Raw genomic sequence first — 16,974 nt, 5'->3', positions numbered from 1 at the left:
AATACCAATAATTAGTAAAGAAGGCGAGACATTTCAGTACAAAATGTATGTGCACTCTTGTTATTGAATAATCTGGCTGTAGCAGCATTGGCACCTTTGACAAAATTATAAAAAGTGTGAAATTTAGAAGGTGAATTCCGATTGACGGCGGTTGAATTAATATTTGGAATGAGGGTTTTAGAGCACGTAAGTATCCTTGAAGGATTGGTGTTTAATGTTTTCTTTCAATTCGTAAAATCATGATTAATTAAAAGGTAATAGAAAAATAAAATGAGACCGAAAGTCATTGAAATAAGAGTTACAATAACGGAATATATAATCAATTCATGTCAGTTTAAGGAATTGTTGTTTGTTTAAATCAGAGGGATCCTTTACAAAGTAAGATTTATACCTCCTTAACACAAGATTCTTTTTTTTTTTTTTTTATCTTTTATCTGTTTTTCAATAGTCAGGATTTAACACACATGTACCCCTACACTACCACCTGACAAGGGTATTAAAGGGTTACATATTATAGAAAATAATTCAGTATACAATTTTTATCACTGACAAATTGATTTTTACAATTATAATACTTAAGGTTACATATAAGTTTTATTTGGTAATATTCTCTCGCTCTCTGACTTTCTCTCATACAATACAAATACTCTTCACTCATTATTTATGCTACAATATGTATCTTGACTTACGTTTAAAAAAAAAAAATATATTTTAAAGACAAAAATAAAATCAAAAGCTCAAGGATAAATTTTTGCTCATAATATATATAAAAAATAAAAATAAAATTTCTCATTTATATGTAACAATGATAAATTAAATATTACATGTAAAGGAGACCAAAATTTTTCACAGACTTGTTATTTTTCTCTGCAATATAATGTTCAAGAAATTGGTATTTCTTTATTCTATTCTTTAACCCAACCATATTTGGTTTTGTTTCATTTAATTTACATTTGTATATATAATTCTTTGTAATTATGACTAACATATTCAGTAATAAACTTTCATCTTTGCAACCAAGAAACACATTCTCTTTGTTAAGAACACAAGATACTTGTATCTACTTTGGCCATTCTGTTTTTTTATGAAACAGAGCAATACCAACTCTCTCAATTTGTCTGTTAGTTTGGAATAAGGAATACTTGTGTAAAGTGTAGAAAGGTCAAATGTTTTTATACTCTTGCAAGATGAACAAGTCTTAGATCTTTATGTTCTCTAAAAGATCTTTGGAATTTTTAAGTGTTCACGCCTGACTTAGTAAGGGTATTGATAAACCCATTTAGTTTCTTAATTCTGATTTGTATTGACGACCTCACAGCCTTAATTCATTCGGAAAGAGTATCTACGTCTTCTTTTACGCGCTAAGCCCACTGCCTGGCATAATCCGCGACTGAATCCATCAGTATTTTAAAGTTGTATTTTCAATTGATGGATTTAGGCTCACTATATTTCGGACCTTTGGATTACACATTTCGCAGTGAAGTATTATTGATAATGTTGAGGCCAGCCGGATTATATGTGAAATCGGAACTTGCACAAGTGCAATCAGAAGGTTTAGACTTGAAGTCGTCAATATTGAGATCCTGCAAAACTTTTTGTAATTGAAAATTTTAGTTGCAATTGGTTTTGTATAGGTATAAGAAATGATTGGTACAGATTGATCTTTAAAAGAAGGAGGTATTTTCGACTGAACTAATTTATGATGAAGGACATTGGCTAAGTTGACGCCGTCAAGACCTTTGCTGGCAAAATGAAGTTTAAGAATGTGATGAATACCTAACGGCTTTTGTATAAATGGAAGCAAGTCATTAATAGAGGTACTATATATGCGAACTGTCATAGAAACGATGGAATGACCAGGCTGATTAAAATGCTGTTATAGAAGTCGTTTGCATTGAAATTATAGTCTGATCTATGGCTACACATACGTTTGTATAGCCTTCCTTTCGTTTCACCGGCGTTTACAAATCCGCAATGGTTACACTCTAATCCATAGACGTAATTTATAGATTTGCAATTCAGATCATCGTAAGTTCTGGTAAAATAAGACTTCTTAGTTAAATTGCCAGTGGATTGAGCATCTGTTATTAAAATGTAACAAGTGTTGCAGCCATTACCCTTACATTTCGAAATGCAACAGTGTATTTCAGAGTCATCAAAACTCAAACTGTCTTTAAGGAGAACTGAACATTGCTGTGTATATGTACTATAGGTATTGCCTCTAGTATGATGATCTGAATGAATCAAGTTTGGAATGTCTGTACCAATGAGTCATGTTTGGAATGCCAGTACCAAGTCAGGAATATGACAGTTGTTGTCCATTCATTTGATATGTTTTATCTTTTTTATTTTGCCATGTGATTAGGGACTTTCCGTTTTGAATTTTCCTCGAAGTTCAGTATTTTTGTTTATTTTACTGATTGTTGTCATGTCTGGTTATGAGGGAACACCTTATACTGGGCGACGTCCGAGCTAGTATCCTGTTAGATCTCCGTAATATATGCCATTTTGCTACTGTTCTCGGGGCCAAAATGTCCACCAGCAGAGACATCGACCCAGTGGTTATAAAAGAGGGGCGAAAGGTACGAAAGGCAGAACTGCAAATAAGAGAACTTACCGTGTTTGAATTGGATACCTGAGTGTCACGAAATTCCATTCAAACGAAGGTAAATTGCCAGCTTATGTATAACATGTTAGACAAAATAATTGTCCATTAAATTGATAAAAATAATGTCCGCACTAAAAGAATGTATTCAGCAATACTTTGAAACTATTTACTCGCGTAGTGATATTCAAACCTTATGTGGATTCTACTAAAACTCTAAATAATTCTTGGTAATTTTAAACCTTGATCTAGATCTTCATCTGAAACTAGTTCTTTCAACATTTTTGATTTTTCAAACCTGTATACAACCATTCCCCATGTAAAATTGAAAACTCGTCTATCAGAAACAATCCACAAGACGGTTCAAAATAAAATGGTACTAGCATACGCTATACACTTTTTGACCTTTGAAGACTAAAGTACCATACGGTATATTTTGTTCACAGTGAACAAAAAGGTACAAGTGATCATTTTGCTAGAACTTCTTATTTCCAACATATTTGTTGAATATAAAGATAGACTTTTTCAACAAGTTGTCGGCATTCCAACGGGAACGAACTATGCATCTCGTCTTGCCGACCTCTGCTGAATTTTATATGAGATTGAGTTCCTTCAAATTCATGCCACAGGATCTGAAAATAAGATAATTAAATTTCACATTCACATTTATCGATGAAACTCTTTCCATTTACAATCCAAACTTTTTAAATTTGGTTCCATAAATGTATCTTCCAGAAATAGAAATTAAAGAAACAACAGACACGGCTTCCTCTGTCTCATTTTTACACTTATAACTCGAATTTGACATAAGTGGTCATCTCAGTACCAAAACTTATGACAGAGAAGACAATTTAATTTTGATTTATCAATTTCAACCACCTTAGTAGCAATACCAAATTAATTGCATACTACCAACTCATTCTGCATTCAAGAACATATAGCTGCTACGTACACTTAGTCAACAGTCACCAGTGTCTGAGCCAAAAGTTGATAAAACAGGCCTATGTCAAGGAACGCCTCGTAAATTTTCTTACCAAGTTAATAGATAAGATATTAGAACCTTGTTGATAAATATTCGGTATAAACTCCACACATAATACACGATGGTATAGATGATCGAGGTACTGAAGTTGTTTATATTCTTAATCACGTCTTATAGTATTCTTTTATCTGTGTTTGTAAATGTTTACTTACACTGTGAACTCTATTTATGGTAATATACATTTGACGTTGGTCAATGCTTATACATCCCGTCATTGTGTTATAGTGCAACCGTACACTTTTTGTATTCACGTCTTTCGTTTTTCTTTTGTTTATATGCTTTTTTTTGTTAACATAATTATGTGTTTGCTTTACAGTGATAAAGATTATTAGAAAAAACAATGTTATAAACAATCATAATCGTTGTTAGAGCAATGACACTGCTGATAATTAAAATCCAGGGTAATTAAAAGTCTCCACACATAATCTGAATCTTTTATTATCCACTGACTATATCGATATTTATGGGTGACTAATTTGCGTCCATACAACAGATTAATTATGATCTACAAAATGACACGAACAGGTAAAACATGGTTGTAAAACATAGATATTTAATGTTATATATTTGTTGTTAGTGTTTTAAAGAATGTCACTAAATGAACAAGCTTGTGTGAATACTCAAACATGAGGGGGTGACACAGGGGTGCTCATTTCCCAACTCCTTCTTTTTTTGGGGGTTGGGGATTTTTTCCCACTTCCCAAATTTTTTCCCAATTCTCCCGAATCCAAGATTTTTTGTTTTCCATAATATCCTTTTTTGAGTCATCCGGAGCTGTCTTCTTGTCTTGTTTGTTCTTCAGTATGTAAAACACTTATCAATTAACACATATCTGCCTTATCTAGACTTTACTGGTCCAAGTTCCTACTACAACATCAAGAAACAATGTCATTTAAGAGGGGGTGACACACTAGAAACAAATGATAGCTAATGGCCTATGGTTGCCTAGACCTAAAGACCAAGATGGGTAAAGTTACGGAACTTCTACAACTGAGGATCAAAGGTGGAAACCCCTCTTTATTTGAATTTGTAAAAATTCCCCTACGATGAAGCTTTTGTCCACAAAAGTACAAATGATAGGCAATGGCCTGAAGTTGCCTGGATCCAAAGACCCAGGTGGGTAAAGTTACGGAACTTCTTCAAAAATTATAAACTCATCATAGATACCAGGATCAAAATTTTGTACAACTGAGGTCCAAAATTGGAATATGGAGACAATACCCCTCCAAATTTTAATTTGTTTAAAATTCCCTACGGCGAAGCTTTTGTCTACGCAAGCTTCAAATGATAGAAAATGGCCTACAGTTGCCTGGATCCAAAGACCAAGGTGTGTAGATTTACAACACTTCTACGACTGAGGTCTAAAATTCTTAATTTTTAAATTTGTTTTTTTATTTTTCCCACATCCCACATTATGGTCATATACCACTTTCTTCATTTTTTTCCTTCTTTTTCCCAGATCCCACTTTTTTTACCCCCTATATCCCACATCTCAAAAGTGTGTCACCCCTATCGAACATTATATACTTTTATGTACAACATTTGCTGTCATACATATACAATTGTTTATCATGAGTACCTGTATATTGAATATAAAAATTGAAATATAGTATGACAAGTAAAATACACTTATGTTCTTTGAATTGTCAAGGGTTAAGGGCTAAAGAGAACTTTTCTGGATGAATCAACAAAAATGTAACATCTCCGCATACAAGAAACACGCTTAACCAAAAATATAGAAAATACTGTAATGAATTAATTGTGATGGATCTCTTATCATAGTTTCGGTACATCAAAAGTAAAAGGAGCCTCAATTTTTCGTAAGAAAAGACCTGAATTATAAAGAATTGTAATATTCAGATGAGGAAGGAAGACTTATACTTTTAAGTATAGAAATACATGAAAATATATATACACTGATGAATATTTATACCCCACATGTCCAGCACGAAAGAAATACCTTTTTATAAAGAGTAAAAGAGACTGTTGAACATAATAGTTTTGGATTGCTAAATATAGGAGGAGATATGAACGACATTTTACCTAATAAAGACAATAAAAACTTTAAACCTGGTAAAAACTCTTAAACTCATTAACATATGGAGAGAAATAAACGTTGCAACTATAAAAAAAAAGTCGCCGTCACTTAAAATTGGCACCATGTTTTTTGTCAAAATTTTCTAAAATATCGACCGCGTTTACTAAAAGATCATGTTTTTCAATTAGCGGACGAAAAATCCTGTCCAAATATCCACTACTGCCCTCCCTTTTATTGTGTTTGCACTGAATAATCCGTACCTTCACATAATCCAAAATTATTGTGTATGGTGGAATCCGACATTGTTATTACCGGAAGTGTTGCCGTGGAGTTCCACGTACTCTCCATTTTCTTGTGTCTCTCGGAGCTTTTCGTCATCTTTACGTAAAAAGCGCGGGAAATTGTATCATAAATGACAATGATATTACCGGAGAGTAACGTATGTTATAGAATAAGGGATCCTCATAGAAACCAAGATGGCGGTTTGACAATGTAAATAATCTTGAAAAATGTGAAGGTCAGGATTATACAGTGCAAACACAATAAAAGTAAGGACAGTAGTTGATATTTGGACAGGATTTTACTTCCGCTGAATGAAAAACATTATCTTGAGTAAACGCAGCTGATATTTAATTTTTTTTTGACAAAAAACATGGTGCCAATTTTACGTGACGGCGACTATAAACGATTTACATGTACTTGGAAAAGAAGAAAAAAAAAACAGAGACAAAGGAACTCCAATAGACTACTTTATGATCAGTCGATAACTCAAAACACTGGTATTCTCAGCTTATATCAGACCAGCAATGATACACATACTGGTCCGAGTACACAGTTATGTAGTAGTGCATTTTATTCAGACAATAAATGAAAATAAAAGAAGAATGTGTCCATAGTACACGGATGCCCCACTTGCACTATCATTTTCCATGTTCAGTGGACCGTGAATTTGGGATAAAAACTTCAATTTGGAATTTAAATTAGAAAGATCATATCATAGGGAACATGTGTACTAAGTTTCAAGTTGATGTGACTTCAACTTCATCATACACTAACTTGACCAAAAACGTTAATCTGAACTTCGCACTATCATTTTCTATGTTCAGTGGACTGTGAAATGTAAGTCAAAACTGTAATTTGGCATTAAAATTAGAAGATTATATCATGGGGAACATGTGTACTAAGTTTCAAGTTGATTGGACTTCAACTTCATCAAAAACTACTCTGACCAAAAACATTAACCTGAAGCGGGACGAACAAACGGACCCACAGACCAGAAAACATAATGCCCCTCTACTATCGTAAAGTAGGGCATAAAAAGTCCCACCTGCGCTTTCTCAATAATAAAAAAAAAACATTTTTACAGTGTTTTGTACTTATTTTGGGACAAATTATATCAAAATTATAGAAAACGTCACCGAAATATGGACAATTTTAGGTTAAAGGGGTCTTGAAATCTTTTGACAGAATCTAAAGTGGTTATTTTTTAACCTTTTTCAGCTGGACCAAATCACAACTTTACTTTACAATTGATGACATACTCCCCCCCCCCCCCCCCCCCGCCCCCCGCTGGCTTTTTGATGCATAAAAGATGAAGAAATACATTTGGAAGAGGTATAAAAAAAAAATGGCAAGTAACACACTAAGGATTTTGTTCGTGGACAACACAAATCAAGGGACAATAACTATGTTCTCGGACCCACTGTTCGCCAAGTAATATCACTAAAAATCGGAGAACGCTCACAATATAGGTAAAGGGTTCTTCAAACTAAACAATAGTATTCTTCAAGTTGATAATAATAAAATGATGATAAACAAATAAATGAATACATACAAAAGTAAAGTACATACCATGAAGCCATATGGGAATTATTCAAAGCGGAGAAACGAGAAAATACGATAGGTTTCTGTAAAGGAAAAGCAAAGAAAAATAGAGATATATGATAAATTAAGAAACAAAATTAAGCAAAATTAATAATCGTATTAATAATGAGACTATACGAGTATACTAAAAATGAAATTGATATTGTAGAAAGAATTAAGAAATACTTCATATAAATAAAACGAAAGGTGCCGAAGTAAGATCAATAATGAAATGGATAGATGAAGGGGAGATAAAAACCTAAATTCTTCTTAGGTTTAGAAAAATCAAGACAATAAAAAACGACTATTTCACCAATGAAAGATAAAAACAGCATAATATATCCTGATACAGATTCAATTTAAAAAATCGAATGCACAAAAACCCTATACAAGATGAAATAAAACTGTTCACCCGGTTGAGAAAGCCTCAGTGTTGAATTTAATCTAACATTTTGGGTTGAGCTCAAAGAATTTGCGGTATGTCCATTTAAAAAAAATTATGAAAAAGGGGAACTGAAACACAAAAAGTGGGATTATCTCCCATATTCACAAAAAAAAATTATCAGTTAATCCGTTAGAAAACTATAACGCTGCTAAATGTTGACACAGAGCTTATTGCATATACCCTAGCACAATAATTAAAAATATTCTACCATAAATCAGTAGTGCCGGCCACAATGGTTCTATTGCAAATCGGTATATTGCGTTTAAGGATGTATTCTTCTGACGTTTCAGTCTCGTTCAAATCTCGTTCTGAAAATAATTCTTAAATATGTGATACAAGTGGAAAATATCAAAGAATTTAAAAAATGTTATAATCAAACATAACTCTGTGAAAAAAAATAGGTATTTCCAATGAGTAGTTTTTGAGTAATCAATTTTTCAAATTTTATTACCAATCAAGTCAGTCCTTTTAGCGAATATTTTGAGAAAATGGGTGAGGGATACAAACAATGATTTTACCAGAAACATGTACATCCCACATCCCTACTGTCTTTTCAAATTTCTTAGATATGCACTTTTTCAATTATTCATAACAAAGAAGTTGAAAAAATATGCAATTTGTACTAAAAACGGTGAAAAATCACAAATTTACAAAATTGACAACATGGTAAATTTGACACAAAAAAGCATCAAAATGTTATAAAACTTTCTTATATCAACACCTACCTATAGTTTTTTTAATTCAAATTTATTCAGATTGGTCCCCTTCATCTTTATTGAAAGTATGACAAAAAGTTTAATTGTGGAAATTTGATTTTTTTCATGATTATAGCCCCAAAATAGGTAAAAATTGATGAAAAATTGGAAAATCATCAACATAGGGTACTTTCAAAGGGCCGTAGGAAAAAAAAGAAGTGCACCGCCATATGATTTTTTCTTCGCCAATTATCTTTTTACAGTCATATAAACCCAAAACACAGGTTTAGAAAAAAAGTTTAATTCTAGAAATGTTTGGCTCCTCAGAGGTGTACATCCTTAATGCCCGCGTCACACTGTCCCGATTTTTACGCCGATGGCAACACGATTATGGAAATTTTCAAATTCGGGACTGATCGTATCCAGATTGGGTTATCGTAGTGCCATCGTAGAACCATCGGCCACTTTTTCTAGCCTTCGGGGACAACTTCGGGAAGGGTTCTAAATATTTTAACATGTTAAAAAATCCCCGAAGGTGCGTCCGATGTTTAGGGTTCGTATTGAGTTCGTATCACCATCCTCACCATCGTATAATGTCACCGGGAATGCATCTTTGAACATCGTATTGCATTCGTGTTTCCATCGTTTCCATCGGGCAGTTTTGACATTACGATGTCTACACGAATGAATCACGAAGCTAACCGAAGGTCTTACGATGGCAACACGACTTCGTTAAGACCTCGTAATCCCGTCGTGATGCCATCGAATAAAAGTACGAAGGTGACAAGATGGAACTACGACGGCAATAAATCCAGCTAAATGTAAGTTAATTTTCGCGCTTAAATACATTTAAAGTGCCATGCGCGATATGCACTGGTCAGTCTAATACGACAGTTAAGAAAGACGTTCACAAAACATGGACCTCATATCATATGATTCTATGAGAACAAGAAAGGCGACAGCGTTGTTTCTATTAATTCAAATGAAACAAGAAGAGCAGGTATTACAGGCTCAGGATTTACTTTTACAAATAAAATATTATTTTTTGTCAATTTTTCATTTCAAATAACATAATAAAAATCATAAATGCGCCTCGTATACCAACACTGCAGGTACACGTATATAGGGAAACCAACTTTTTCTTCATTATTCTGATTTTTTATGTATCGTCTGAGTTGTTAACTCCATAAACATTTTGTTTTCTTTCTATATGTCATATTTTGCCGCATTAGTTGCTTTCCCCACATCCTTCCTTTAGTCTATATTATTATGATATTCTCCTGAAAAGAGCTCTTTTTGAATAAAAGGGATCAACGAACCCATTACCTTACCTTTAAGATAGATCAGTAAACATGGGCATAATTATGGGTGATTATTCAGACTAGTGCGTACATTTTACAGTTCAAACAAGGCAATGCCGAGCGTGGCATCCCCTCTTATGTAACATATTGGGGACAAATATGGACACTATATTTGTATATGACACATGCAGAAAATGGTAAATTGAATACGTATATTTGATACATAAACTATTTTTTAGAAATCAACCAAATTATTCAGTAACTGGAAATACTCACGATCTTCCGTCTTATGATTAAACAAAAAATTAAATGTACAATATAATATATATTCAATATAATTTAAATGCATCGTAAGCTGTACACGGACGTCTTTTAGACATCGTATGGCCATCGCGCCATCATCGTAATCCATCGTGTAGCCTTCGTGATCCATCTTGTAGGCTTCGGCTGAGATATGAAGCTTAAATACCGTCTTCGGTTAACCTTCGTATGTCCATCTTTTGTTATCGTATATACTTACGGCACCCTCGTATAGACTTCGTTATTCATCGTACTTGCTTCGGTCACTTTTGGGTATTTTAACGAGATCGGGACCAACTTCGTATGAACTTACAATTTTCGCATTCGGGTGTCCATCGTATATAAAAATCGGGACAGTGTGACGCGGGCATAATGTAAGACAAATTCAAGATATCGTAGATTATGCTGAATCATTCAAAATTGAAGGAGCCTAGTTATTTGTAGATTTCTCAAAAGCGTCCGATAAACTTGAATGGGGTTTTGTGTACTCAGCTTTACAAAAAACTCTCATCATCCCAAACTTGACATATTTAGCAACAGTATTAAAAAAAAAAAAAATTTGATTTTATTTTGAACAATCGTACTGAAAATGTGAAAAGGACGGTATTATTTACCCCCATGTTAAAATGTGGTTTGAATCTGACAGACATTGTAAAACAAATCGAAGCAATTCAAATAGGATTGGTCGACAGATTAAAATCTCCTGAAACCCTCTAACTGGAAAGTTATACCAATATTTATCTGTGATAACTTTGGATTTATTTTGTTTCTAATATTCAACAAGAACATAGAAAATATGAAATCAAAATCTAACATAAATTAGGTTTAAAATACCAAACTTTTACTTAAAAATAATCAAAACGTTGATAAAATATACCAAGGGAAAAACTTAAACACCAGAAAACTTTAGATCAATCCGATAAAAAGTTCATATTGGGGAATAACAATATAAAAGGTAAGGGTAAATACTTTGTTTTTAAAAATTGAATTGATTGTAAAATAATTTATATAAATGACATATCAGGTACCAATGGCAAAAAATATCCGAAAAAGTAGTAATTGAGTAATTAAAAAAACAAAACTAAATGGATTGCTGAAATGCTATCAATTAAAAACGTTTTTCCAATAAAATGGAAAATATTGTTGAGCATGATAATTCACTGAAGACTCAAGTTTAAATCAGGCTGAACACAACAATAAATTGTTGTCTAGAACTTTTATTAAATAATATGGAAACTAAAAATATTGATAAATTTATAACAGTGCGGGGTAATGCGGGATAAAGAAACATCACTAGGATTCTAAAAATGGAATCGTCTATTAAAAATTGGCTCGTTAAACTATAAAACAGTAAGCATTAATTTTTAATATTTACTCATTTTTTTCTAGAAGCATTTACACTGAAAATATTTAGATGGAAACTTTTGCATGATATCTTACCTTGTAAAGTATAATTGAAACAACGGAAAATAAGTACAAGTTCACACTGCAATGAGTGTAATGTTACAGAAGATAAGGGACGTATGTTTTTAAGATGTAAAAAAATAAAAAAATATTCTAGGAAAAATAAAGATATTTCAGAAAAAAATTAAATAGGAAATCATATCCTTAGCTTATCAAATTTAGCATAGGGATATAGAATTGAACAGGAAGAATTTTATGAAGTAAATTACTAGTATACTACATTTCTGAACAAAGATTAAAACCTGTCAATACTATTTGCATTTTTCAAATCAAATTTAGAGATTTTTGAAATAGAGAGTAACGGCAGGATAAACTTAATATTGTTTTGCAGTGTAGCAAAATTTTAAGTGATTTGTATCAAGATTTTACGTACAGTATATTCATGTTTATTAAGGTCTTTCTTCATTGTTTTTCTAATTAAGGTCTTTCCTCTACGCGAGGAAAGACCTTATTGTTTTTCTAATGTTTTTTTTAAATTCTGTTTAAGGTCTTTCCCCTACGTGAGGAAAGACCGTATTGTTTTTCTAATGTTTATTTTTTTTTCTTTTTTTCTTCCAACATTTTTTTGACAAGGCCTCACTACGTTATTGTTGAAGATATCAAGACCAAATATGAACCATCGATAGACCTAATAAAAAATTATTACCAGATGACCCTGTTAAGGATTTTTATCATCCGCTTTAGAAGTTATCTCCCTTTTATTGGATTTTTTCGACATGCCCCTCCCCCTCGTTGTTTTTGAAGATTTTATGAACTGTTTTGGACAATAGGTACATCTCAGCATGGTGTATAACCATATGAGGCTGCTAAGGATTTCATCATCCCCTTTGAGAGTTAAATCCCATTGAAGCTATTTCTTTTATTTGCATTTTTCTTAAAAAGTATTAGAAATAGAATCGAATTGAAAACGGCAACATGTACAAGAACAGACAACAATGTTAATGAACATAAACAATTATTTTGTTATTAACCCTTATAATGAGTTATTTCTCTTGAAAGATTATACGCAATTTTTGAAAATTTTTATTTTGAGAACCGGAAGTCGTAGAGACTTGGGACCTTCACCAATGATCTTTCATTCATGTACCCTTTAATTTGCATTCGAGGTCAAAGGTCACCGAGTGCAAAATAAATTACGCTGCAATTTCAAACTTTCATATTAAGAAAACGATAAGACTTTCCTGCATAAAAACAGCGTATAAATGTTCATCTTGACGAGCTCTACATTTTATACAATAAGCCCAAAAATATCCGACCGTCTGTTCAAAAGTTACAACGGGATGATTCTTAAAAGAATAGTATTGTGTGTATATCTTTTTAAAGGTAACATATATCAACCTACTATAAACTGCAAAGATAATCATTAATTCAAGACCTTCGATTTGAGGTCAATGTCAGGTCATGATGAAATTTCACCTTGACCTTCACAGTATACTATGACCTTGACCTTATGATATTTGAAAGGTCAAGTGGTCCTGAGTTGAATGGTGGTAGTCCCATGTCTCTACGACTTCAGGTTCTCAAGTTTAGTATTGCATCATATATTTTATGATTCATTGTGACCTAGACAAACTTTGGAATTATCCCAATTTTTTTTCTATAATGTTTTCCTTCAACTGTAGATCATTTATCATTTAACAGATTTGAGATATCTACTGTCGTTTTAGAGATAATGCAGTTTGAAATTTTGCAAGCGGAGGCATGTATTTCTGAATCAACAACATGGTATTACCACTTAAAATGTTTTAGAAATTGAAGAGGTTAACATAGTTATAAGTTTGACCAAATACCAAAAACATTCCATGGAAAAAAACACCAAAAAATCTATTTGATTGATTGATTGATTGTTGGTTGCTTAACGTCCAGTGGCAAATATTTCATGCATATTCAGGACGAGAACAAGTTCCCAAAAAATACAATAGGTAGGTTTTGTCACAAAAGAGGCCATCTGGGATGATGGTCGGGGAAATTTGGACTGCCACTGGAAAATGAGGGTATATTGGATAGGGACAGAAATTAGGCCTTGCAACAGGCCACCTACGGACCCCTCAAAGAGTTGTTGCAAGGGTTCTTAACGTGCAAAGACGTGGCATTCTCTTTACACGAGGCATCGGATTTAACGTCCCCATTCTGACCGGACGTGACTGCGAACTTGATACATCCCGCACAGCCAAACGGACGCCCCACTTCGGCAAGCGTTATACTGCCGGTCGGGAGAAGACCAAGTGACCATATTTCTATTCCCCAGTCACCCTTGGGGATAAAATCAATTTGAAATTTTCATGTTTTGGATTGACCTGTAAGTTTCATAAATTCTATTTATATAGTTGATATTGCATCCTTTTGGCACTTTGTCAAATGGGGTCAACTGATATATCAAATCGAAGGTCTTAATAAACTCTACTTAAAAATGAAAATTTTAAACACCTTTGTCATCCCAGGGAGAAGGGTGGGGTCAATTAGTGCAAACATTCAAATTTCTCAGATGGTAAGGTTGTCGCATATCTAATGAAAGAACATAAAGCGTACATTTGAAATTTCAAATTGACGTCCTCCAAAAATTGGTTGGATAGGGTCATTCAGTGCAAAAAATAAATTTTCTTTCAAGATAGGGTTGTTGTATATCAAATGAAAGCTCATGAAGTGTACATTTGAAATATCAAATTCCCCACCTCCAAAATTTAGTTGGATGGGGTTATTAAGTGCAAAAATCAAACTTTCTGGAACATGACTTTGTCGCATATCAAATGAAAGTGCATCTAGTCTATGTTACATATATCATACTTCCGATCCCGAAAATGTAGGCGAATGAGGTCATTAAGTGTAAAAAGCGAAACATTTCAGAAGGTATGCTTGTCGTATTTCAAACGAAAGGTCGTACAAAGAACATTACGAAAACATCACTTTTACAGGAAAGACCTTTCAAGTATTTTACAAACAATTGAGATACTAGGTTTTTTTTCTTTTTTTCTTCCAGCATTTTTTTGGTACGCCCTCCTACCGCTTCTATTGGAGTTATCAATACCACATTTGAACTACCGATAGACCTCATCATGAACTTTTACAAGATGAACTTTTGTAGGAATAAATCATCATCCCCTTTAGAAGTTATCTCCCTTTTATTGATTATTGTCAACATGGCCCCCCTCGTTGTTTTTAAAGAAATCATAATTTTATTTAGACAAAAGGTAGATCTCATCATAATGTATTACCATATGAAGCTGCATAGGATTTCATCATCCTCTATAAGAGTTATATCCCCTTGAATCAATTTCTTTTATTTGCATTTTACTTTAAAAGTATTAGAGATAGAATCGAATTGAAAACGGCAAAATGTACAGGAACAGATGTCAATTTTAATGAATATATACAATTATTTTGTTATTAACCCTTGAAAAAAAATACGCAATTTTTGAAAAATTGTATTTCGAGAACCGGAAGTCCTAGAGATTTGGGACCTACACCAAAAATCTTAAGTTCATGTGACCTTCAATTTGCACACATGGTCAACAGTCACGAAGTGCAAACAAAAATTACGCTGCAATTTCAAGCTTGCATATTAAGAAAACGATAAAAGTTTGCTGCATACATACTGTGTATAAAATGTTCCTCTCGACAAGCTCTACATTTTATACATTAAGCTCAAAAATGTCCGACCGTCTGTTCAAAAGTTACATCAACATACTTCTTAAAACTAAAGTAACATATGTATATCTTTTAAAATGTAACAGATATAATTCTACTACAAACTGCAAAGATGATAAGTAATTCAAGACCTTCAATTTGAGATCAAAGTCAGGTCATGATGAAATTTAACCTTGACCTTCAAAGTATACTACGACCTTGACCATGTGACATTTGAAAGGTCAAATGGTCCTGAGGTGCATGGTGGTAAACCCATGTCTCTATGACTTCCGGTTCTCAAGTTTGATATTGCATCATATATTTGATGATTCATTGTGACCTTGATGAACCTTGGAATCGTCCAATTTTTTCCTACAATGTTGTCCTTCAACTGCAGATCATTTATCATTTAACAGATTTGAGATATCTATTGTCGTTTTAGAGATAACGCAGTTTGAAATTTTGCGAGCGGAGGCATGTATTCCTGAATCAACAACAGAGTATTACCTAAAATGTTTTAGAAATTGAAGAGGTTAATTTTGTTATATGTTTGACCAAGTACCAAAAACTTTCCATGACAAAAACCCAAAAAATCAATTTGAAATTTTCATGTCTTGCATTGGCTCTATAAGTTTCATAACCTCTATTTATATAGCTGATATTGCATCATTTTTGGCCATTTGTCAAATGGGGTCATTTGATATACTAAATTGAAGGTCTCAATAAACTCTACTTAGAAATGAAAATTTTTAACCCCTTTTTCATCCCAGGGGGAAGGGTGGGGTCATTTAGTGCAAACATTCAAATTTATCAGATGGTAAGGTCGTCGCTTATCAAATGAAAGAACATCAAGCGTACATTTCAAATTTCAAATTGACGTCCCCCAAATATTGGTTGGATGGGGTCTTTGAGTGCAAAAATAATTTTTCTTTTAAGATAGGGTTGTTGTATATCAAATGAAAAGTCATGAAGTGTACATTTGAAATATCAAATTCCCGACTTCCTAAAATTAGTTGGCTGGGGTTATTGAGTGCAAAAATCAAACTTTCTAGACCATGACGTTGTCGCATATCAAATGAAAGCTCACCTAGTCGATGTTACATATATCATACTTCCGATCCCGAAAATGTAGGTGGATGAGGTCATTAAGCGAAAAGTTTCAAAAGGTATTCTTGTCGTATAACAAACGAAAGCTCGTACAAAGTACATGACGAAAACATCACTTTTACAGGAAAGACCTTTCAATTGTTTTACAAACAATCGATATACTAGTTGTATGTATGTTTTAGAATGATGTAATTTTTTTTTGACAATTATAAAATAGAACCATATAATTATATGATATATGTGTATATACATGTATGAAGGCCGTACATTGACCTATAATGGTTCACTTTTATAAATTGTTATTTGGATGGAGAGTTGTCTCATTGGCACTCATACCACATCTTCCTATATCTATATCTATCAGCTAAAGTTTGTGTTTTATATTTAAATAAATAGAAAAGTCTAAATTAAAAACAACGTTCAAAACTATGATTGCGTTAAATAAAAAACGAAATTTTTATACGTGTGCATATAAAACAAATTTTACAGC

At 32.9% G+C, this 16,974-nt stretch overlaps 1 long non-coding RNA gene across 1 annotated transcript in view; it reads right to left on the bottom strand.

The window, feature by feature from the left end:
* Positions 1-409: 409 nt before the first annotated feature.
* LOC139528989 (uncharacterized) overlaps positions 410-16,974 on the bottom strand; it is a 66,600-nt gene continuing 50,035 nt past the window's right edge. The window contains exons 2-3 of the long non-coding RNA XR_011665733.1: positions 7,537-7,592; positions 410-3,237 (exon numbers count right to left, since the gene is read on the bottom strand). This is a non-coding gene — a long non-coding RNA (uncharacterized lncRNA). The remainder of the gene's footprint in view (positions 3,238-7,536; positions 7,593-16,974) is intronic.

This window comes from Mytilus edulis, chromosome 1 (assembly GCF_963676685.1).
Source record: "Mytilus edulis chromosome 1, xbMytEdul2.2, whole genome shotgun sequence".
Classification (NCBI taxonomy): Eukaryota; Metazoa; Mollusca; class Bivalvia; order Mytilida; family Mytilidae; genus Mytilus; species Mytilus edulis.
The sequence above is the reverse complement of the archived record's forward strand: the minus strand, read 5'-3'. Positions and strand labels throughout refer to the sequence as shown.